Below are 24,837 nucleotides of genomic sequence, written 5' to 3' on the forward strand. Positions count from 1 at the left end.
AACAGGCAAAGACTCAAAGAATGGCAATCTGTCTATAGGCTGATCAAATCACAATTTTTACTTTTTCACACAAGGGTTATATACACAAAAAGGCACTATGTGGAGGAAGAAGATGACACAGGAACACAAGTGTTCAGGGGGAGTACAGATATCTTCCAGAACAGAGTATCAGCTGGGTGAAGCTTCAGGGAACAGGTTACTGTGACTCTGTCCATGATTCATTTGTCCTTATCTAAGTTGGTACTATCCATCAAGGCTGCCTACCTACCTATAAGGTCTATGACGACTTAGGCTTGGCAACTTTTCATCAAAGCTGCTTGTTTACAATATCTTATAGCTATCTGTTACAATGTTTTTCCACAGAGACCTGAGACTTTGTGTTAACAGGCTGACTTAGACCTATGGCTGACTTTAGGCCTTCAGTGTATAAGCAGAGCTGCCCCTGACAGCTTTTGCTTACAGAAATCTTTTGCATTGAAGGTGTGTGCTCGGGCTGAGCCATACCACGACTGCTTATTTACAGTCTCTGGGTTCACAATGTGATCAAATAGCCTAAAACCTAATACTTATATTTTATCAGTCTTTAAAATCTGTACGTAAGGGGCTGGAGAGATATCTCAGTAGTTAAGATCACTGGCTACTCTTCCAGAGGACCTGAGTTTGGTGCTCAGCACATACATCTTGGCTCACAATCACCTGTAATTCCAGTTCTAGGGAGCCCAAAGCTGTCTTCAGGCCTCCACAGGTACTGCACACATCATGCACAAACACACACAGGCAAAACACCTATACCCATAAAATAAAAATAAATTGTAAAAAATCTACAAGTATGTTTATCTTCTTCTTTATTTCCCTTTATTACACTATGATAGTTATACAAAACAGTAAACATTATTATACTTTTACGTGTATTTTCTAGCTACTGTCATTACTATCTTTACTAAAAGGGCCTTCACATTGCTGCTAAATCACAGATTTGCACAGTCTATCTCCCCAAATTTATACCGTTCTCCCACACCCAGCCTCAAACTGTTCATCAGGTGCAGCGAACATTTCATATGACTCTCCTGGCCTGCAAAGACGTTGTCTCCCCTCTTTTTCCAAACTTTGGTACAATTGTTAGTTTATCCAAGAAGTTTTTGCTGTCCCAATTAATTAGTGTCATTTAATGTTCTTCATTTGGAGTCTGTAGTGCTTTGGATAGGAATAGACCCCATAGATTCATGTGTTTGAATGCTTGGCCATAGGAAGAAGCACTATTAGGAGGTATGGCCTTATTGGAGGAAATGTGTCACTGTGCAGGTGAGCTTTGAGGTTGCCTATGATCAGGTTCTGCCCAGTATGGAATTAGAGTCTTTTTCTGTCTGCCTGCATAGGCCAGTCTTCTTCTAGCTGTCTTTGAATAAAGATGTAAAACCGTCAGCTCCTTTAGCACCATGTCTGCCTGCACGCTGCCATGCTTCCTGCCATGATGATAACATGCTAAACCTACAAAAAATGTAAGCCATTCTAAATTAATTCTTTGCCTTTGTGGTGGTTTAAACATGTTTGGCCAAGGAAGTGGCACTACTAGGAGGTGTGACCTTATTGGAGTAGGTGTGGTCTTGTTGGAAGAAATGTGTCACTTTGAGGGTGGGTTTGAGAACCTCCTCTAAGCCACCTAGAAGTGAGCCTTCTCCTGGTACCCTTTGGAACAAAATATAGAACTCTCAGCTCCTTCCATAGCACCATCCATGTCTGCCTGGACATTCCCATGCTTCCCATCTTGATGATAATGGAATGAACCTCTGAACCTGCAAGTTAACACCAATTAAATGTTGTGCTTAACAAGGGTTGCCTTGGTGTCTCTTCACAGCAATGGAAAGTCTAATTAAGACAGAAGTTAATATCAGGGACTCAGATATTGGTATGATAGGCTAGACCATGCTTTTGTTTTGAGGAATATAGACTTTGAGACACTGGAATACTGCTGTAATAGGTCTTATCATGTTTTTGTTTGCAGGAATGTTGGTGGGAAATTTGGATTTGGAAAGCCATAGAATGCTTTAAGTGGAACTTAATGAGTCATCCTATTAGGGATATGGAAGACATTGGTGCTAAAGGGGATTTGAAATCTGGAGATTGTTCTTATGATGTTTTGGTGAAGAATGTTGCCTTTTGCCCTTGTCTGAAGAGACTGCCTGAGGCTGAGGTAAAGAGATTTCAATTAGTTGCATTGACAACGGAAGTGTCAGAAAAGCCCAGCATAGGCTTTGTCCTCTGGTTTGCTCTGATGAAGAATGTTTTGATCAAGTATAGCAAGCTTAGAAAGAAAAAATATAAAATGTATGGTTCAAGTAATAAAAGGGCACCAAGAAGTGCAAAGGAGCTAAATTCCATGTTTGCGGAGATAAACAAATTAAGGGAGTAGTAACTTTCAGGCAAGATCCAGTCCAGTTAAGCTTGCTAGCTCCTTCCCTGACACTGAACTTATCATTGAACAAGTATTACTTAGTTATTGTTTTCATTTGGACTTTGAATCTGGAGTGAACCACAATCCAGAAATGGAGGACACAGACTCTTGGTCTGGATCTTGGGGAATAGTGGCCATGAAAAGCTTAGGACCAGGCATGGTAGACCACACCTTAATCCCAGGAAACAGAGTTAAACAGATCTCTAAATTCAAGGCCAGCCTGGTACAGAGCAAGATTCAAATTGAGAAAAGCTTAGGTCTGATATGGTGATACATGCCATTGATCCCAGCATTCAGAAGATAGAGCCATGCAGATCTTTGAGCTCAAGATCAGCCTACGGAACAAGTTCCGTGACAGCCAAACTTAGGCAGAGAAGAAGTTGAACGTAGAGAGCAAATGGTGATAATTTAATAGAACAAGGCAGTGGGAGGGGGAGTTTTCCAGCCCCCGCAAGCAGCAAAACGTGGCAGCTTAAGCCATGTGGCATGAGCGAACCGCCGGTGGCTCGGCCCTTAAGGCTCCCGCCCGCAGAGGGCGCACCGTCTCTTGGTGCGCCGGTTCGAGTCCCTCTCCCGTCTGTCTTCCCACGTCATCTCGTGGGGAAAAAAAAAAAAAAAAAAAAAAAAAGCCATGTGGCATGGCTTTAGAATCTAGAAGGAACTACTGGGACAATTGATGCTAGTTAGTTAGAGGTAAGAAATTAGGGGTTATTAAAAAGAGACCAGCATTACTAAGGTAAAATCTTCTGGGAAGTAAATTCTGAGAACACAAAGAAGCCAGGTTCCAGAGATAGTCAAGCTTGTACTTCTTGCTGCATCTTGACTTGGTAATGTGTAAAAATCACCCAGGCAGTACTAGTTTTGAAGGCATAAATGCGTCATGGAGAGCAGCTGAGGCTTGGCACTGTGAAAAGCCAGGAAAGGGGAAAGACTCAGTTGCAGTTGAAGGCCGAGGACTGAAGGGGTCATGCAAAGAAGTTGAGGCTTGGCACCATGAAAGAATCCCATAAGAGCCTATTGGTGAAAGTACAGTCCAGTTGTAGTAGAACATACCAACATTTTGGAGATACCAGTACCATGGGTGACCACCAAGAATAGCATCAGCAGAAGCTGTGTTCCAGAAGCTGTGAAAAGTGAAGTCTGAATTGCCTTGGAGACCTCCAGAGGTTAGAGATGCCAGAGCCATGCTATACCTGTTAAGGAAAGCTGCTAACAGGGAATAGAACAAACCCAAGAGCAAGATATGAGTTGTAGTCAACAAGGTGAAAGTAGTTGAACATCAGACATGAAGATGGAGATTTTGGAGCTTGCCCAGATAGTTTTTTTGTCTTACTTTGGCCCAATATTTTCTCACTATGATGTTCTAGAATGGTAATGTATATGCTATGATGTTGGAAGTATGTGATCGGCTTTGTGCTTTGTTTTTGTTTTTGTTTTTCAAGACAGGGTTTCTCCATGTAGCCCCAGCTGTCCTGGAACTCACTCTGTAGACCAGGCTGGCCTCGAACTCAGAAATCCACCTGCCTCTGCCTCCCAAGTGGTGATCGGCTTTTTTATTTTGATTGTATAGGGGATTAGAGTTAAGAGATTGCAAGAATCTCTAAAAAAGACTTTGAACTTTTGACTTTTAAACATCGTTAAGACTGTGATTAATAGTGGAGAGTTTTGAAGTTGGACTAAATGCATTTTGCATTATGTTATGGCTATAAGCCTCTGGGGGATGCAGGGAGTGGAATGTGGTGGTTTAAACAGGTTTGGCCCCCAAAGATTCATGTGTTTAAATGCTTTGCCATAGGGACTGGTACTATTAGGAGAAGGTATAGCCTTGTTGGACAAAGTATCACTTTATAGGTGGGCTTTGAGGGCTCCTATGCTCAGTGTGAAAGAGAGAGAGCCTCCTCCTGGCTGCCTTCCGATCAAGAAGCATAGTCCTTCAGCGCCATGTCTGCCTGCACTCTGCCATGTCTTCCGCCATGATGATAATGGGCTAAACTTCTGAAACTATAAGCCAGCCCCAATTAAATGTTTGCTTTTATAAGAGTTGCCTTGGTTATGGCGTATCTTCACAGCAATAAAAGCCTAAGACAGGATCTAAGGAACCCCCAAGTACATCTGTTTTGTGGTCTACATTAGAGCTCTTGGTCTGAGGAAGAGTACCTATTGCCACATGTATGTATCTAGGAGAGTCAATAACATCCAACAGTGAGTCACCAAGGAGAAGTAGAGGGAAGGAAGAGAAAGAATTTTCTCTAAAGAAATTCGAGTCCCAAAACAAGTGTGTGACTTTCCCACCATCACAAAGCTGCTTGATAACTGTAATTTCTATCCTTCGTGCATTTTAAAGGACAGATCTGAAGGCATGAACATATGTATACACAAACCACCATATTTAGATTCACAAATTTACCCAAAAATATGAAAAAGAAACAAAGTTAAAACTATATTTTGACAAATACTAGATAACTAGGTAAAGGAGCTCAGTATTAAAACACTGATAATATTGTAGCCATGAATAAAGACTAAGAGAAATAGCATGCAAAAATAAGAGGGTATTTATAGCTAAACAGAAAGGACAGATGAGGCTATGATCCAAAGGCATGTGATGAAAAGAAAGATGAGAAAGTTTTTGTTTTCCTTTTTGTTCTTACCTAAGCCAATATATCATCTACCAAACAAAATCTAACTGCTCAATAGACTTAAACTTCTAGGTCACCTTTGCCAAAGCAAGAAAATTATTCATGATACTTACACCAAATCTCAAAAGTTTGAAAAAGCCATTTCTGAAGGTCTTTTGGGGAGTTCGTTTATCTGGAAGTTCAATGGCATTTATTATTTAATGAGAGACTGGATCTCCACTTACTCCAGGAAATCTATCACACACAGGAAGCTAAGTAATTATGAACTAGTAATTATAGACTAAGGGCTTAGGTTATATTTGGCAATCACTACATGCCTCCAAATAGCAGTGTCTGGCAGCTTTGCCTATACAATTACACACAAGTTGAGCTGCCTGTCAAGGTGACCCTCAGGGCCTCTCCAAGCAGCATGTGGATGTTGGACCCTCTATCTATCTGCACAGGGCCACTCCTAATGCCCAAATCAGCTCCTGTAGATCCCTTCTGGAACATTCATTGTTTGCATCCAGAAAACACTTTTCCTACGCCATCTTGTTAGCGTTCTTCCCAAAATTTCTTCTGAGTTTGCTGCAAATCTATCTCAAATATCACATATAGAAGTAAAGATTCCCTGGTTCTTCCAAATCCTTTTTACTTCTTAAAGAGTAGAATCTGGGTAAACATTTCTGTCACGGACTGTGTGCTGAGCACATGTTCCCTTCTACTTATTGCTGTGTGTTTCTCACCATCAAACAGTAAGCTTTTAGAAGGAGATGACTCCGACATCTCTGGGTCTGTGCGATGTCTATGATCTCTCAAAGTGTGACAAGTTGCCAACCATTCCATCAAAGTCATTCATGAAACAGAAATTTTTAAAATAATACAATACAGAGAATCAATGAAACTAAAAGCTGGCTCTTTGAAAAGATGAGATTAACAGAAATTTACCAAAATTAACAGAAGAAAGAGAAAAGAGCCAAATTAGTAAAATTAGAGATGAAAAAGAGAGATTTCAATGGATGCCAAGAGAATTTAGATCATCACAAGAAAATCTGCTGAGAGATTGTGTTTCCTAAGAGTAATAGAGACGCTTCACCCATGTTACCTCATGCTGCCTAATCAAGACCTGTAGATACTGACAGGCATGTTAAAATGAAAGAGGAAAATCTCCCAAATCCCCACCTATGGACAAAGAACTATACGCACTGCAGAGAGCAGAAGAAATAATCCTACCTAGGAAGGAATGCCCTTATTGGTTATCCAATACCACATGGTCAGTTCTGCAATCATATACATACACGTAACATTAAACAGACTGAAAAAGAACATAATGATTTGTCTAGCTACTTGTAGTTGGAAGTGTAACTACTTTTAGTCTTCTTTGGTAGAAAATTAGTTTGAGGGGCTGGAGAGATGGCTCAGATGTTAAGAGCATGTACTGCTCTTGCAGAGGATCCAAGTTCAGTTGCCAGAACCCTTATCAGGAGGCTCACAACCACCTGTGACTTCAACTTTTAGAGATCTGACAACCTCGAGCTCTGCAGGCATCTGCACCCACCTGCACATGCTTGTATACCAGTAGACATACGCATAACCAAAATAATAATAACTCTTTTTTAAAAGAATAAGTTTCAAAGCTTCCACAGCTGCAAATGGAAACATACCTTGCACTCCCTGCAGCTTTTGAAACAGCTCAGCACATCCCTGAAGCCTCCCTGCTCTCTGAGTCACAAGTACATGAAAGGGAATCTTTTATCTCAGAGCCTTAAAAAAATCCACCACTTGGAAGAAAACGGCAGTTGTCTCCGGAGGATGAAAGAGAAAGTGCAGTGCTGTGGATGGATATGTCTGCATCCAGGTGCGGGATCTGCAGGTGTCATCTGGGGACAGGCACAAATCTCTCTCAATCTATAGCTAGATTTAAACTTTCCTTTCTCCAGCATCTGAGGAAGACTTCAGAAACCTAACCCCTGCAACTCTGGTCATGCAATGTTCCTTTCTGCCTCTGACATAAGTTCTCATTAAGGGCAGATCATAGTAAAGGCCCAGTTTGCAGTGGGGGAAGATAGATAAATAACTCTAAGCAGAAGTGCTGGCTTCAGAGCTCATGAAGTAACTATTTATAGCATAAAATAGGCCACTGCCCATCCTAAGCCTCGGCTGAGCATGCAGCTTTGAAGAATCTCTCATTTCTCATGATGTAAGCAGGATGTGAATATTTGTCTGAAATACTGCCTGATGTACAATGGGCATCCAGTGACTATTGGAAGAATGGTGGATCCTGCTTTAATAGCTGAGTTCACAGAAGAAACATGTTCTCAAAATAAGGACCTAGTGCTGTTAGCTTTGGTTGGCATGCCTCATCCTACGTGTCTTAGTTTTATTTCCTATTACTGAGATAAAATAGCCTTACAAAAGCAACTGAGCATAGAAAGTGTTTATTCTGGATCACAATTGGAGGCCACAGTCCAGCACAGATAGATAGATAGATAGATAGATAGATAGATAGATAGATAGGCAATAAAAAACATAGATCAATAAATTGTGCATGCATGCTTATGTTCAGCTTGATTTCTTCATTCAAATACATCTTTTGTTTAGGGAATGGAGCCACCCAGAGTGGGCAGGTCTTCCCTTTAGTCAATGTAATCAAGATAATTTCACAGACATGCCGACAACACAATCATATTCAACAATCTCCCATTAAACCTCCTATCCAGGTGATTCTACATTGTGTCAAATTAACAAGGAAAACTAGCCATTATACTAGAGTTGCACTAAACTTGTAAACACGGTCTATATACTTAGCAGCACCCAAAGGAGCTGTACAGAATGCCTTCATGTCCCAATGAGTGACTCCTAAATAATAATACTGGTAATAATTGTCTCCATTATGCATGATGCTCTTTTCAGTTTGCGATCCCATTATCACATCAACTCCACTTAACAGACACCATTATCTTCTGGCTGAAGAATGGAATGACTTATCCACAGTGTCATGGCCAGTAGGATTTAGACTTTTGATTAGACAAATATCAATTAAAATTTTACTTACAAAATACAACTTCTAAATAGATTGTTAAACTTGTTTTTGAACAAGTGTTATATTATTCTAAAATCACACATTTTTAAACAACACATTAGATCATGTTAATTCTTTGGTCAGGTATTCATAAAGCTCTTAATTCACCAGTTTTCATTCTTATAAAGAGAAAAACATAGAGAGTGTATGTGCCATTAAAAATCCCAGGCAGGAGATGGCAGAGAAGGCACGCAGCAAGCAATGACAGCATCAGGTCAACATATTAAGCATCATTCACAGGCTGAGATAATAACTTGTAGGTTGAAAGAAACACCAGCTTCCAAGTGAGAGCTTCAAGGAAAGTATCATTGCATATATGCTGGACATAAACATTGGACGAACTGGAATTGTTAAGGCAAAAAGATAAATCAAGGAATGAGAAGTATGAAAGCTACAACAGAGTTGGATGGCCTCATAGACAAGAGAAAGAAATTGGGTTGGGAAAGTACAGAAAGAATCAATGCTACAGAAAGTCACAAACAGGTGACAGAAAGTCTTGAATGCCAGGTTCATTTACTAAGGGAGAAACGGTGGCCAAGGTCCCTTTTCTTCTTTGTGTGTCTGAAATTGCAACTGTAGTTCCTTTTTACTTAATAAAGAAAACCACTATCTTAATGAACAAATGCTAAAACATTATTTGGTTCTTTCTCAGCAAATATAATAGAGTTAAAATGTACAGAGGATTTAGAAATAGTATCATGTGCCTTTGAAGAGTTTGAAATCAGCCTGAGCAACATAGTAAGACTGCTCTACTCAAAAAAAAAAAAAAAAAAAAAAAAAAAAAAAATAGAGAAAATCCTGCTGAATCTGGGCTTGCACTAGACTTCACATTTTGGTGGGCATGGTGCAACTCTCAAGTGTGCCTTCTCTGGGAATCACTAAGTAAAGAATCTCTGAAATGGCTGATGCAGAAGGCAGACTGAAAAAAACCCAAGATTCAGGACAGGAAGTTAGAAGTTATGGTTTTATCTTTTTTGTTCTTAGCCTTGGTTAAGTAACTTTCCTTCTCTCTGATTTTTGACCATTGTCTATCACCAAGATTCTAAATACACAAAGGCTGAAACTTGTCTATAACCCATAAATGGACAGTCAATCCTCATCCAATTGTCCTTACCGTCTTGCTTTTAGTAGGTTCAGTATTAACCATAACGGGGACCTTAGTAATCATCAGTCTCAAATCTCTTGTCTAAATAAGGCAACAGAACTAGAAAAGAAAAGACACATTCTCACTGTCACCCTGAACATTAATATCAAAGTTGAAACTAGAGCCATGATTCCCAGTTCCCAGCCCAGTCATCACTCTGCTAGAACAAAAGGCTGTGCTTCCAAACAAGGCAGTGCGAGTGAGACTGAGAGGCCTGTCTACATATCTGATGTGCTGATTCAGAATAACATGAGGGAAGTTACAACAAGGGTGGTCACTGAGAGATCATGGTATGTCCCACTTCCCACAAGAAGAGATGGGAAAGAAAGAAAAAGAAAAGTCAGCTACCCGCAAGAGGTCAACTTACTGGCTTGTGGAATTTCTAAAATGTTCTGGTTTCAAATAACAGAGGTTGTGCTCCTCAGAACACTGCACAGCACGAACCTAAGCATGTCTTATGAAGGACTCCATGGCCCTGTGTAAGTAAAGTCAGGCAGAAGAAGAATGACCGTTGTGCACAACTCACTCACTCTCGTCTACACATTTTGATGGCTTCAACATCAGTTCATTTGCCTGTGGACAAGCCTGTGGTGCATTTTTCTCCTAAATGATTGATGTCAGGAGCCTCACCCATGATGCTCAATGCCATCCCTGACCTGGTCATCCTGGGGTGAGCAAGCCAGGAGGAGCAAGTCGGTAAGCAGTGTTCCTCCATGGCCTCTGCTTCAGCTACTGCCTTAAGTTTTTGCCCTGGCTTCTCTCAAGTGATGGAGAGTGACCTAAGAGTTATTATCTGAAATAAACCCTTTCCTCTCCAAGTTGATTTTGGTCATGGTGTTTTATCAAAGCAAAAGAAACCCAAACAATACAGAGAAACTTGAACAAATGATTATGACTGTTAACATCCAGATACATTTGTGTGCTTTATACATGGCTACATGTTTGTTACATATTAATTCTGTGTAGAGTGCAGAACACAATACTTTTATACTTAACTCTCATGTATCATGTGTGACACTAAGCATGTCAGTACCTCTTTTCTGAAATAGACTGGTAGATTCTCATAAATGTAGAATTATGGGCTACATAACTTCTTGTAATAGCATTCTGAGGTGCGGAGAATTGACCACGCCCACTTTCTATTTCTCAGTAATGCTTTTTGGCAAACTCAGGAAACAATTCAGAAATCATTATGCCATCCCTTTCCTAAATCCTACCCCCTACGTAATGTTTATAGCTTTCACACTTACCTCTGGAGTGATGGCAAAATCGATGAAACTGTTTGTGTTCCTCGGATGGAAAAGTTTTGCATAAGCATCCCTGCAATTATAATGTGGTTAGAACTAGTCCATGAATTGTTGATGGCTGGTGCTTCTGAAATGGCCTAAGGTAGATTCAAAATTCACAGGGTCAATGTCCAGATGGAAGTTACTCTTTCCCCGAGTCCTCCTCAGGCAACTCCTTTTGTCAGGAGGCAAAACTAAGGCAAGCATCAGCCTCCATACCTTTGAACTACCTCCCAGTGGAAATGAGTTAAGGAGAGAGACACAAAAGCAAGGAAGAGCTTCGTCTGTGGAAGAAGCCTTGTTGTTTTGTTCTTGGTTTTGCTTGTCTGTCTGCTCATTTTTTTGCCTCTCACCTTGCTTCTGGCCAGAGAAGCTATGTAAATATCAAGCTTCTAAATCAATGTTTCTATGTAAAAAGTGGAAATAATGACATGACCATTTAGTGTACAGAAAAATTCCATGGTGTGCACACATATACATACGTACACATTTTCATGAGTTTATGAAAGTACTGATAATGATAAATGCTACCATAAATATTAATTATTGATTTGATGACATAAAAATACATGTCTTGCCAGGCATGGTGGTACACACCTTTTGTTCCAGCATTTGGGAGGCAGAGGCAGGTGGATCTGTGAGTTCAAGGCTCACTTGGTTTGTATAGGAAGTAGCTACAGGACAGCCAGAGTTACATAGAGAAACCCTGTCCCAAAACAACCAAACCAAACCCATGTTTTAATCAAATTTCCCCCACCAGTTGCCAAAACCCCACAAGGTTCATTTAACAATTTCTTGTCTATGGGAGTCTGTCTGGAGTCTGTCTTAACTATGTTTCCTTATGTCAATGCTAATATATAGGTTCAATGTCAATTTCCAAGACTCAGTCATAGGAGCAGTTCTTAGAGACTGTCTACATGCCAAACATGTAAGTCCTTTATACATCTTATCTCATTTAACATATTTAATAATTTTTTTGAATTAGATATAAACACTACCTTCTTTCTATATAAAGAAAATTTCTGTGGAAAGACTTAGGTTGAGTGAGCATATATACACAATAAACATTAGCTTCTTTATCTAAACCTACCTCTTAGTAAAACAGCTTTAATTTGACTTTTTTAATATGTCAAAGGAAGTTATGCCTGACTGAAAAATGCATTATCGTTAATAGTCTCCACATAACTTACTTTAAGATCTGGGTGATTCAATAGTGGCATCATGACTAAGACCTTTTGAATATAACACATTTCACCCCCAAGGATGAACTTTCCTGTGTTCACCACTAGGTTATTTCCTCAACCTGATTCTGATAGATTTTCAACTAAAAAAAAAAAAACAAAAAACAAAAAAACAAAAAAAAAACAACCTTTTATTTAGACTAAAGGCAAAAGAGTAAACAGACAATTTTCTTTAAAATACACATATGAATGGAGATATGGCTACTAAAAAGACTGTGATGGGTCACCTTGCAAAACTCCAGCAAAAATGGCAATTCTATATTGGTCTTAATTTGTGCCACTTGGCTTGGTTAGATTTTTTCTCCTTGAGGCCTACCTTCTTTCTTTTCTCTTAGTCACCTAAGATTCTTCATTCTAAAGTAGAGCTTTGATCCAAATCTTTCGACAAAATCAAGGCACTCTGACATATGAACATTCATAGTGATTGCAGACAATTGAATCATAGAATATTAGAGTCATGATGAGTTTGAGATATCACCCAGTATTAATTATTCAGTTTACAAAGGGCACACTGGGACCCACATAGGAAAGGTCACAGCAGACTACAATTTTTCATCTACACAGAATCTCATAGATCTAGATTTCAAGAAACCAGAATAATATTACTGATTATTATAATTCTCATTTTTACCTCAGTTTATTCATCTGAAGGAAAAAAAGAGAAAAATTAGATAGGCTTAAAGATAACATCACCTCTAATCTAATTACTTCCTGTTTTATTCATCCTAAGCACACACACAAGTATTGCACATACAGTCATGTATCCTTGTCTTTGTTTCTTATATGATTAAATAATTGCATCCATATTAAAAGTTAACTTTCATTTTTAAAAATGTCTTGATAGAATTTTTATAGACAACTTTCTGTACGTCTCATTCTCAAACTGAAGAGCATCCTGCAGAGGTACTAGGTCCTGAATGATGTTACCACTAGCATAGCATTCTAGCCAATTAAACATTATCAAGAGCCAGACATGGGATCATAAAAGAAATATGTGTTGGTCAGGTTCTTTTTGACATAAATGACCAAAGCCAAGTTATTGAAGCACAAAAAAGAATTCAATGAAGAAAAATCAATGTATTCTGGAACATAGTGCTATAACAAAACAGTTGCAGGCTTCACAAGTAGCTGAAACCAGGGACCTAAGAGTCTCCAGGATGCCAATGTTTTCTCAAAAGATGTATGTGATGGAGGCTTAGTAACAGTTAGTTGAATGATTGCTAACTTTATCAATGGATGAGTCCATTCATGACTTTGTGGCAGAAAGGAATGAGGACGTAGTCCTAGTTGAAGGAAGTAGGCCGTGAAAGATGTGCTTTTGAAGGATATCTATTGGTTTTGCTTCTTTAGCCACCATGAGGTGAGCATCTCTAGGACACTGTTCATTTTCTACCATATTACTGTCATAGCATCACCCTATAAAAGTAACCATTATTTGCCAGATATAGTTATCATCATGAAGGATTACTGCTGAATAACCTTACCCTTTCTAATCCTTTCTGAACTCTGACTGGTTGTTCAACTTCACTGTTCTGGCTCAAAACTCCTCTCTAAGCTTACTGATTTAAACTGGCTTCTCTTGGCTTCTCAGTTGCTCTGCTTGGCTTCAAACTAACCCCGGCAATTTGTTATAATCTTCTGGCCCCTACTTATTCTCTGGCTTCAACTACCTCTGCTGACCTTTATGAACTTTCCTCCATTCCTGACTCACTCTGCACTGCTCTTAAGTAGCCTCTTGTTCCTGTTTGTTCTCATGAGAGTTGGGCATATCCTCTCTATTTCATTCTGTCAAATCTTTCTCTGATTCACCATTTTGTCTGCCCATCAACTAGATATCACTTTCAAACAACTCTGCTTTTTTCTTGAAACTAATTTAACCTTCATTAGTAGGGATTAAGGGTATGTACTAAAGGCATGTCTGTATTCCAGCCAGATCATACTGTAATCCAGGACATGTCTGCATTCTGGCTGGATCATGTCTTCCAATGTGATCACTTGCCAGAGTAGCCCTGTTGCTGGATTAAAACCCCTCTATAAAACTCTAAGCTGATCTTTCAATTCTCCACCATCCTAAGGATTATATATTTCTACCTTGATTGTACAAATGGAGCCCAGACTTTACTGATAAAATGAAAACCAAGAAGTGGTTTTTTTTTTAAAGAATAGCATCCTTCAACTGCATCTCCCTCCATTATTTTCCTTATCAATAGAATCATTACATTAATACTGCTGGACCCTATTGACCACAATTGTTTTGCTTGAGTTAGTTTCTTCTCCCTGAGTTATTTGACATTTGTCTAAGAACAGCATTAGTGTCTTGGCTAAGAACAACATTAGTGCCTTGTTATTGGACTGTAATTCAGCATGTAAGTCAGCATTGATATTGCCAGGCATGTTTCTCAACATGTGCAGAAACCTGGAATTTGGAAGAGATGAAAGAAGCCATCCCTACAGAGAAGCAGAGGAGTAGAGGGGACTCTCAGGTCCCTTGTTTCAGCTACTTGTGAAGCCTGCATCTGTTTTGTTATAGCACAATGTTCCAGAATACATTGATTTTCCTTCAGTGAATTCTTTTTGTGCTTCAACAACTTGGCTTTGGTCATTTATGCCAAAAAGAACCTGACCAACACATATTTCTTTTATGATCCCATGTCTGGCTCTTGATAATGTGTAATTGGCTAGAATGCTATGCTAGTGGTAACATCATTCAGGACCTAGTACCTCTGCAGGATGCCCTTCAGTTTGAGAATGAGACGTATAGAAAATTGTCTACAAGAATTCTTGATTTATCAATAAAATTTTTAGAATGAAAGTCAACTTTTAATATGGATGCAATTATTTAATCATATAAGAAACAAAGACAAGGATACATGACTGTGCAATACTTGTGTGTGTGTGCTTAGGATGAATAAAACAGGAAGTAATTAGATTAGAGATAATGTTATCTTTGAGCCTCCATCACATGAGTCTTTTGAGAAAACAGTGCCTTCACAGCTATGTGCCATAAATTTATAATGGTTCACAACTGGGGACTAATAGACTTAATTTGTCCAAATTCATCAGCAATACTTTCAGATTTAAGTGAGGCGACAAATGTTTGTTTTAGTCTCAAAAATATAATAACTAAAGATATATTTCCTGACTTTACAGTTTGCCTAAGTTTCCCTTTGGTTGTATGCTGTTTAGTTTCTTTAATCCCCTCACATCTGGAAATGAACTAGCAACCCATGACAAGAGAAAGTTCTATGCTGCTGCTATGACAGAAACATCTGCTCTCTGTCAACATGCGCTTCTCTTCCCAAGGTCTGTGAATTTGAGTAGCCACCAACTGCTAGTTGCAATGGTTTAAGGATGTCAAGAGACTAACACCATTTCCACGTTACCAAAAAGATCAGTGTATTTAGCTCCTAGGAATAAAGTTTAAAAAAAAAAATGAAGATCATATCATGACTGTTAAGTATTTTTTAATTATTTTAAATAGACAAAAACAAACTTCTTTTTACTCCTTTGTTTTTAATGGTGAAGGAGAAAGTTTCCTATAGATATGAAAGAGAGCAGAAACACCTGGGAGAGTTCAGAGTGAACATGCCCCTGAGCCCAACCCTGTGAGGAGAGTGCGGAGAGAAGACGAGAGAGCCAGCAGACCCAGAGGCCAGGAGGGTAAAAGGTAGAAAAAAAGGGAAGAATAACCAAACTGGCTGTGTTATATAGGGAAGAACACCTCGGGTATGGACAGCCCAGCCCCTGGGTGGGGGATGGAGTATGCCAGCCATACCCTGTAACTAGTAGGAACTAAGGGATGCTGGTAAAATCTGGTAGCCAGGTCTGCTTTGACATGTTAAACAGGTACCTCAGCCAGCCATTTGTTCCAAGTTTGAAACATAACATCCCAGCCTCTTGGGTGTTAATAAATGATAAGGGGTGATGTAATCTTTTCTATGACTACTTCCTACTGACATTGGAGTATCATCATTGGGGACCCAAGAAAGCTGGAATGCTAGCCAAGCCTGGGAGGAGAGAGGAGTGAAGGCTATTTTGCTTGCTGTCCAGGCTCTGTGGGATCTTCTGGAGCTAGGGAAGTTGCAGGCCCTGCTGGAGCTGCGTGTGAGGCTGAACCACCTGGGGCTAGCTGCTTTGTAGCCATCTAGAATGCAGAGGCTCAGGCTGGTTGGAAATTTCATCAGAAGCACCCAGGGCTGGTGGCTTTGGAGCAGTTTGAAGTCTTTAGTTCATGAAAAACTGTTGATATATATCTATATATATATGTATCTATAGATATAGATATAGATATAGATAGATAGATAGATCTATATATATAGATAGATACATCTAGATATCTATATATATATTTAGATATATAGTATATCTAGATATATATATCTAGAAATCTAGATATATATCTAGAAATATATATATATATATATATATATATATATATATAGAGAGAGAGAGAGAGAGAGAGAGAGAGAGAGAGAATCCTATTGTGGGATTATTTCCCACCTTATACCATTTGTGTTTCCAGATGAAAGACACACACAGCCTTATAATTTTACATATGCCTTAGGCAGCACAATTGCTAGGCAACTGCCTACCTGCCATGCTGTTAGAATCCATTTTTCTACTGACAACTTCAAGTTTCTACTTACTAAATCTATGTGCCATCTAAACTGCTGTTAACTCCAATTGGCCAGCCCACATGGCCACAGTTTTATGACTCAGTTATCCCCTTGTGGCTCTTGTTTTCTCTCCTGCACATTCTTCTCTACCCCATGGCAGCTTCTTCCTTGCATTTGCCCTTCTCTTTTCCTACTCATCAAGACTTGGCTTTCCCCGCCAGGATCTTCTTGTGGTTCTTGTCCAGCTTTAGCCTGTGATACCCCCCTTGCTGTGGTGGATGCTCACATGGACACCTGTGCCATTAGCCTTTTCTCGCTAGACTTGTTCAATGTCAATAACACATTTCTTCCTGCACAGTTGGACCACTTTGCCAATCCGCTGGCTCTTGTAGTGTCCTCAAACAATCTGAACTTCATCATCCCTTGCAATTGGAATAGACCAAGCATTACCCTTCTGTCTTAGCTCTTTGGAAAGAGGGAGAGACATAATCTTTCTTTGCATGTGAGAAGGTCCATTGAAAGCTGTTCTTGCTTCTCTCAGAAGTCACAAAGAGATTGAATTTCCTTTTGTCAGCTGCCATCCAGCAATGATCACAAAAGGGAAATACTTGCCATGGGATAAGGAAAGAAAAAGGTCTTAACTGACGGATGGACTAGTAGAACCTATGTAATATGAAAGAAGGGGTGTGGGTTAGTGGGGGAGAAGTGTTTAGACAGAGATCAAGTCAAATGGGTGGGAGGGAAAAAGACTGAGGAGTGGATTAATCAAAACTAAGGGTGTATGGGAAATCTTCACTAACACCTAATATTTTGTAAGCTAATTTAGAGATATAATTTAACAAAAAAAAAATGAGTTTGAACATAGGTACTCTAAATGTGTAGGCAATGTGCCCCAAAAAATATTGGATATTAAACAAAAATCTAGGTGCAAGACATGAGATACCTTTGTATAAGTAATTGGTTTATGAAGCTTCAGAAGTTCCCTAAATAATGCTAGCTGTAGACACTATTGGTCAACCACTATAACTACATGGTAAGACCTCATTGCTGAAAACTCACATGCACACACACACACACACACACACACACGCACGTGCGCACACACACTTTGCTTGCAAGATAGGGAGAAATAAATTTCAAGCTGATTGAGAAACTTGCCCTCTGCTGACCAGCTTTCACATTCACAGTGCTAAAATAGGGTTGGTCCCTGCATGCTACAATACTGACCTGTCAGACAAGATGTGTCTACTCATGCAATAATGACATGGCTGTTGTGGGGACAAGCAAGCAGCTATCTTCTAATTGGACTTGGGGCCTGCTCCAAAGAAAGAAACTCATGCCTGGTCCTAGAAACAAGGTTGAAATATCCTAGCTATGGAGGTCATAGGCCCTAGGGGGAACCTACTGTTGTTGTCTTGATGAGCAAGTTATGTTGCCAAACTACATCTTAACTATAGGGTTTTATACTCTGGATTGTGATGCTCTGGATCTTAGTCAAAGAGGCTTGTTTTTCCAGTGAGCAGTGGTTAATAAAGAGGCTCGTAACTACTCGGAGTGCTTCGAATGAATGACTTGGGGCCTTCATCACAACAATGGCTGCACGTTCACCAGTAGGGACTCCAACTCTACAACATGGTGGCAAGCCTTGGCTTTTCTCTTTACCCTTCGATCCTGAGACCTCCTGGAACTATTACCTGTACCTATTTCCTCTCCCTGCTTCCCACAAATGCCAAGCCTCATCTGCTTCCATGGATGCCCATGCTTTCAAAGTCACTACCATGTTGAAGACTCTTACACATTATCAAGCTTGGTAGCCAGCTTGAGGTGCAGCCTTTTCCCTGCTCTATACAACTGATTTTGTGTGCTGATCACAAAGACATACTTCTCAGAAGAGTTCACAGTAATGAGGGTCTCTTTATAACACTGGTAATTTTTCAGCACCAGGCTAACCATCATCAATTGTTTCAGTAAAGCAAAGGCTTCACTTCAGTGGTACTGGTCTCTTGTTAACAATATCTAGTTCATCAACCACTGTTTGACCAGGAACCACAAGAAACCTCAATTCAATGTATCATATAAACAGTCCTGACAATCTTTGCTTCCCTCTGAAACTTTGTGAGACAGGACTCCGTTATCTGCATTTCTCTCAGAATGATCATTATCTAAGTTCCCACAAGGGCTCATTAAGCAATGAACACTTTCAGCCCAAAGTTCTAAATGTTTCTAAAATCCTCCCCACCTCACCCTCAAATATAATATTAGGTTCATCACAGCAACATCCCATGTTCCTAGTAAATTTCAAGTTTGCTTTCTGTTGCTGTGATACATTACATACAAACATACATACATACAAACATACATACAAACATACATACATACATACATACAAACATACATACATACATACGTACATACATACATACACGGATAGATAGATAGGTAGGTAGATAGATAGATAGATAGATAGATAGATAGATAGATAGATAAGAGAGAAAAAGAGCGCTGACCAAAATTAACTTGGGGTGGAATATTTGAGTTACAAGGGATAGTCCATTATGGAAAGAAGCCAAAATAAGAGCCTACAGGCAAGAGCTGAAACAAAAACCATGGAAAACACTGCTGACTTGCTTTTCATAACTTGCTCAGCTTGCTTTCTTATCCAACCCATAGTGGGCTGGATCCTGATACAGAAATCATTAATCATGAAAATGCCCCAATAAGCCATGCCACAGGCCAATCTAGTGAAGGCAATTTCTCAACCCAGGTTCCTTCTTCCCAGGTGACTCCAGCTTGTGTCAAGTTGACAAAATGTTGCTGGCACAGTACACTTGTCTAAATTAAGAATGATCCATCACTTTCATTTCTCTGGGTAAGAACATTTAAAACGTTTTTCTAACTTTTAGATGCATAATACATTATTATATACAACTACTGACTCTCATGATTTAGCACTAAAAGTTGTCCCTTGTTTAAGTTTAACTTTGAGCCCATGAACCTGTGCCTCCCTTTTCCATTTACCACTTTTCTGTTCATACCTTGAGGGGTGCCATACATAGATGAGAGAAACAGTTAACAAAGTAAATAGCAAAGTTTTAAGATCGTTGTTTATCTATAACCGTCTAAATATTTGAAAGAGTTGAAAGTAAATTTAAAGTCCTAAACTTCTTGTCTGCAACAAGACAATTACAGGGATCCATAGCTGATCAAAAGGAGTGCCCAGCCCCATTTATGCATCTGCAATGGAACCCCTACAACAAAGGCTCAAGCAAAACTGTGAAGGAGGTGTTGGAAAGATGCCTGCTGTTGGGTAATGTCTGCTAGACATGACAAGGGTAACACCCCTGTGTACGCTCACCAGCATGGCTGCCTAAATAAGACTAGCCTAATAACAACAGCAGTTAACATGCCAACAAACTCAGAAAATTCCATGTGGTTTCACCTCTAAATGAAGAACTATAAGTAGTCAGTGGATGCAGGGAGAGGAAGAACCCATTTCCTCCAAGGATGAGTTCCCATACTGGTTTTCTAAATCCCAAGTGATCAGGCCTGGACATTTATACATATGAACAAAGGCATATGGACTCAGTAGGCTATATGTATCTCTCTATATATAATATATGTATGTGTGTCTGTGTATGTTTAAATATATATGCATGAAATAATAATTAAAGAAGAGATCATGAACGGGGCATGGGAGAAGTTGGAAAGGGAAAGTAGTGGGAATGATGTGTACTGTGTTAATAAATAAAATTCTAAATAAATAAAATTATAAAAAACATCGAAGGCAAAAGAATATTTTCCTAATTTCTATTAGCAAAAGCCCTGTTAAATGTATTGTAATTACAATACTTGATGTCAAATTATAATTCAGAGCTATAATACCAAAACCAGCATGGTACTGACAAAAAAGCATACAATCAAAAAAAAAAAGAAAGAAAGAAAAAGAAGGGAGGATCCAGAAACCCACACATCTACAGCCACCTACAAAATATACATTGTCAAAGCATACATTGCTGTGGACAAGGAGCCCCTTCAACGAAAGGTACTGGGAAAAGTGAATGTCCACATGGAAAAGAGACTAGATCCATGACTCTGAATTATCATGAAAATCAATTCAAAATGGATTAAAGATTTTAATGTAATAGATCTAACTCTGAGATTGCTAGAGGAAAGCATAGAGGACACATTTCAGGGTACAGGGATAAACAAGAACTTTCTGAAAAGGACTCTAACCCTCAGGAAATAACTCCAAGAGTTAGCGAACCGGATTAGGCTAAATTAACAAATCTCTGTGCAGGCAAGAAGGTTATCAGTAGAGTAAAAAGATGCCCATAGAATCGAAAAAAAAGTTGTTGTCAATTATATATAAAAAGGGGGATTAGTATCTAGAATATATAAAGAACTGAATATGCTTAACTTCCAAAAAAATCATCTAATGACGAAATAAGCAAAGAAATCGGAAACATTTTCCAAAGAAGATATGCAAATGCCAATATTCGAAAGTATGTCCAACATCATTAGCCATTATATAAATGCTAATCCAAACTATACTAAGACGTCATCTCATTCCAGTAAAATAAAACAGGCAGCAGTAAATTCAGATGAATATGCAGGGGGAAGGAATGCCTATGCAGAGCTGGTGGGAATGTGAAGTAGAACAGACACTACAGAAATCAATAGGCGTTTCCTCAAGAAGTGAACATAGAACTACCAGGTGGTTCAGTATGTCACAGCTTAGTATGTTGAGGAAGAGTTCAAAGCATACCATAAAGATACTTAAACATCACATTTTTGGCTACAATATTCCATATACCACTCTTTTGTATCTACCTAGAGGAAGAGTTCAAAGCATAGCGTAAAGATACTTAAACATCATATTTGTGGCTACTGTAGTCCCAATAACCAATCTGCAAAATCAGACTAGATCCCTACCAGTAGCTGAATAGAGACAGAAAATGTGGTCCTCATACGTAGTGGAGTTTGATTCACCATAAAGAACAAAATCAATGAGGAGGGAAGGGTCTTTAAATCACTTGTAATTTTTCAGCCCCAAATAACATCACCAATTGTTCCGGTAGGGCAGTGGTTCACAGCCTTCCTAATACTGCAACTCTTTAATACCTCTTTAATTCCTCATGTCATGGGGACCCACAACCACCAAATTTTTTCACTGCTACTTCATAACTGTAATATTGCTACTGTTGTGAAACATAATGTAAATATTTGATATGCAGGATGTCTGATATGTGACCCCCAAAGGGATGGCAACCCATAGGTTGAGAACCACTGCAGTAGAGGAAAGAAGAAAGAATTCATGTTCAATGGTACAGGTCTCTTATTAATTATATCTGATCCACCAACCATCAGGAACCACAACTTCTCAGTTCCACGTAGCATGTGAAAAGCCCTGCTAGTGTGTGCTTCCCTCTCAAACTTCATAAGGCAGGACTCCATGTCTTTTCTTCTGGTACGTTAGCCATTTCATGAGCTGTGTGGCATTTTCCTGGAGCCTGAGGTGCCTTTATTCTTTAGTGGAGGTGCATCAGCAGAGCAAATGTCTTCTTCAAGCTAGAGCATTCTTGTTGTTTTGAAAAAAAGTTTATATGAAAAAGTTTGTCTTGAGTTCAAGTCTCACTGTCAAATCCCATAAAAAAAATTTTTTTGTTTTGAAATTGTTGTTCTATTTAGTTCACAAAATAAAAGGTTCTATGACATCTTTCATGAATACATGCGTTATTGTATTTTGATCATGTTTTATCTCCGTTGCTCTCCCTTATCCATGCTCTAACCATCTAGCTGAGCCCTTCCTCCTGTCTGATAGCCTTCTCTCTGTTTTCATTCCTTATGGGTGTATAGACACACAGTACACATACATCTAAATCTAGATTCTCTATGTGAGGGGAAATTAAGCTTTTTTTACTCTTTCTCTTTCCCTCCCCTATTGCCCCTCCCTACTTTTAGACCTCCCCTCTTTCCCTCCCCTGTCTCCTCCCTCTCTTTAGACACCACCCTCTCATCTTAACACTCCTTCTATTTTCATGCCCAATAACATTTAAATATTTAAAGATCAATTCTGCCCATGAAAGAGTGCAATACTTTTCTTCCTGAGTCTGCCTTCTTTCAACTAGTACCTGATCTCCACTCCTCCCCATTTTCCAACAAATGACAAGACTTTCGCTTCAAGTAAATAATAACCTGCCGATTTTCTGCAAACGAAGCAAGTCTTTGTTCTCTTAAGAAAAAAATCCCAGCTCCTGAGATGCCTATATGGGTAAATTGCTTACTGTGCAAGCATGTGGACCTGAGTTCAGATCCCAGCAGGCACAAAAAAAAAAAAAAAAAAAAAAAAAAAAAAAAAAAAAAAAAAAAAAAAAAAAAAAAGCAAGCCCTGGACAGCATGCATGACGATCCACTGAGAGTATATAAATCTAATAAAAATCCATGGCCAGGCAAGGGAAAACTCCTTTGAGTTGTTGTTTTTGTTAAAGCTGGGCTTGGTGGCCAGAATCTGTAATCTCAGAGGTAGGAGTCAGAGGTGGGGAGTTCTTTACAGGCCAGAATGTTGGTGACTTCTGGATTCAGTGAAACAGACCCTGTCTCAAAAATAAGATAAAGAGATAGAGAGGTAGATGATAGATAGATGATAGATAGATATATGAAAGATAGATAGATAGATAGATGATTGATAGATGATAGATAGATAGATAGATAGATAGATAGATAGATAGATAGATAGATAACCAACATCAGAAAAAGGAAGAGTGAAAGAGAGGGGAAGGAGGGAGAGAAGGGGAGAGGGAGGGAGGGAGAGAGAGAAGGAGGGAAGGAGGGAGAAAAGGGGGAGGGAGGGAGAGAAGGAGGGAAGGAGAGAAGGAGGGAGGGAGAGAAAGAGGAGAAGAACTCTCCAGCATCACCACCAGAAGCCCTTATATTGATGAAGGGCTCAGGGGAGCTTGGCCCTTTATCCACTTTATCCTCCATACGCACCAACAGGGATGTTCATAAGATGAAGAATGCAGGTTTTTACTCTGTGCTCTCCTAACTTCTAACAGCTCAAGTGAACACATCCCTCCTGCTCAAGTGCAGTGTGTACTGGAGCCTCTCCCTTTCTTCCTTTGACAGCTCCCTCTCTAAACCAGAACAAAGTCACTCAAAGCTGCAGCTGACCTCACGGCCATCCCCTCACCCTCCTGCCCCCTGAATTCCTACAGCACCTTCTGCATTGACAAAATACATTGGACTTAGTTTGTTATATGTCTTAATTTGCATATTGAGCAAATAACTCCTCATTAGATGCCCCTCAAGTGTCTGCCCTCTTTCTACATCAGGTAGAAAGGAAATATTTGGTGAAAAATAAGTGTTCCTAGCAGGAAATATATGCATGCCTTTAACCCCAGCACTCAGGAGGCAGAAACAGCCAGATCTCTGAGTTCAAGACCAACTTGGGCTACAGAGTGAGTTCCAAGATAGCCAGAGCTACACAGAGAGACCCTGTCTCAAAACCAAAACAAGAGAAAAAGAGAGAGAGAGAGAGAGAGAGAGAGAGAGAGAGAGAGAGAAAATACGAGAGAGAGAACAAAAGAGAGAGAGAGAGAGGAGAGCGAGAACAATAAAACTCAATCTTCCTAGAAAAACTGCAATTCAGTCTCTGGAACACAAGGCTTATATTTTTATACTTTCTTGATCTTGATACTTTCCACTCAGTCTTCTGATATCTATCTAGTTTGGCCTTTCCCAGGACACCCCCCAAAAAAACCAACCAACCAACCAAACAACCAAACAAACAAACCGTTGTCAGACTTTATAATAGACTTCGACTACTACTTTGCTGCCCCCTAGAGGACTTTAGGGAATACCAGCCAGCTTTGCGCTATGGTAGTGTAATGAACTCCATACAGGAAGCCCCCTCCTTCACCCCCACCCCCAGCATCTGGGTCTATACGAACAATAAATAAATAAATAAATAAATAAAACAAAAAACAACCCCCCCAGGAAGCAGTTGTAGGCAAAACAGTAGGTTAAGCCTCAAGGCTAAACACTCCCTGCTTTCGGAGCTAATCTCTCCTGTCTGAAACTCTGCAGACTGTTGCAATAGTTGATGTTGATTTGTTTCCCTCTGGACATTTTCCTTCAGGTTCATCAGGAACATTTTAAGATAATCTCTCCAAATGCTTGATCCCAGAAGAAATTCAATTTAAAAAATATAAAACATAAATTAATCTTTTGTCTTTTTAAGACTTGTGCTTTTCCTTTCAGCCAAAAAAGTCATGGTGACTTTACACAGAGGCTTAACTTTTGCCAATCTCTTTCCAATAAATTCTCCCCCAGATAACACCTATAAACTATTCTAAAATTGTGTAATGAACGGGCTCACTGTTGCAAAGGCTTGGAATATCATTGG

At 39.4% G+C, this 24,837-nt stretch overlaps 1 pseudogene; it reads right to left on the reverse strand.

Moving 5' to 3' along the window:
* Positions 1 to 16,582: 16,582 nt before the first annotated feature.
* On the reverse strand, positions 16,583 to 17,017 carry LOC117718016 (ribosomal protein uL24-like pseudogene; annotated as a pseudogene).
* Between the last annotated feature and the right edge of the window lie 7,820 nt (positions 17,018 to 24,837).

The sequence above is a fragment of the Arvicanthis niloticus genome, chromosome 12 (assembly GCF_011762505.2).
Source record: "Arvicanthis niloticus isolate mArvNil1 chromosome 12, mArvNil1.pat.X, whole genome shotgun sequence".
NCBI classification, from domain to species: domain Eukaryota; kingdom Metazoa; phylum Chordata; class Mammalia; order Rodentia; family Muridae; genus Arvicanthis; species Arvicanthis niloticus.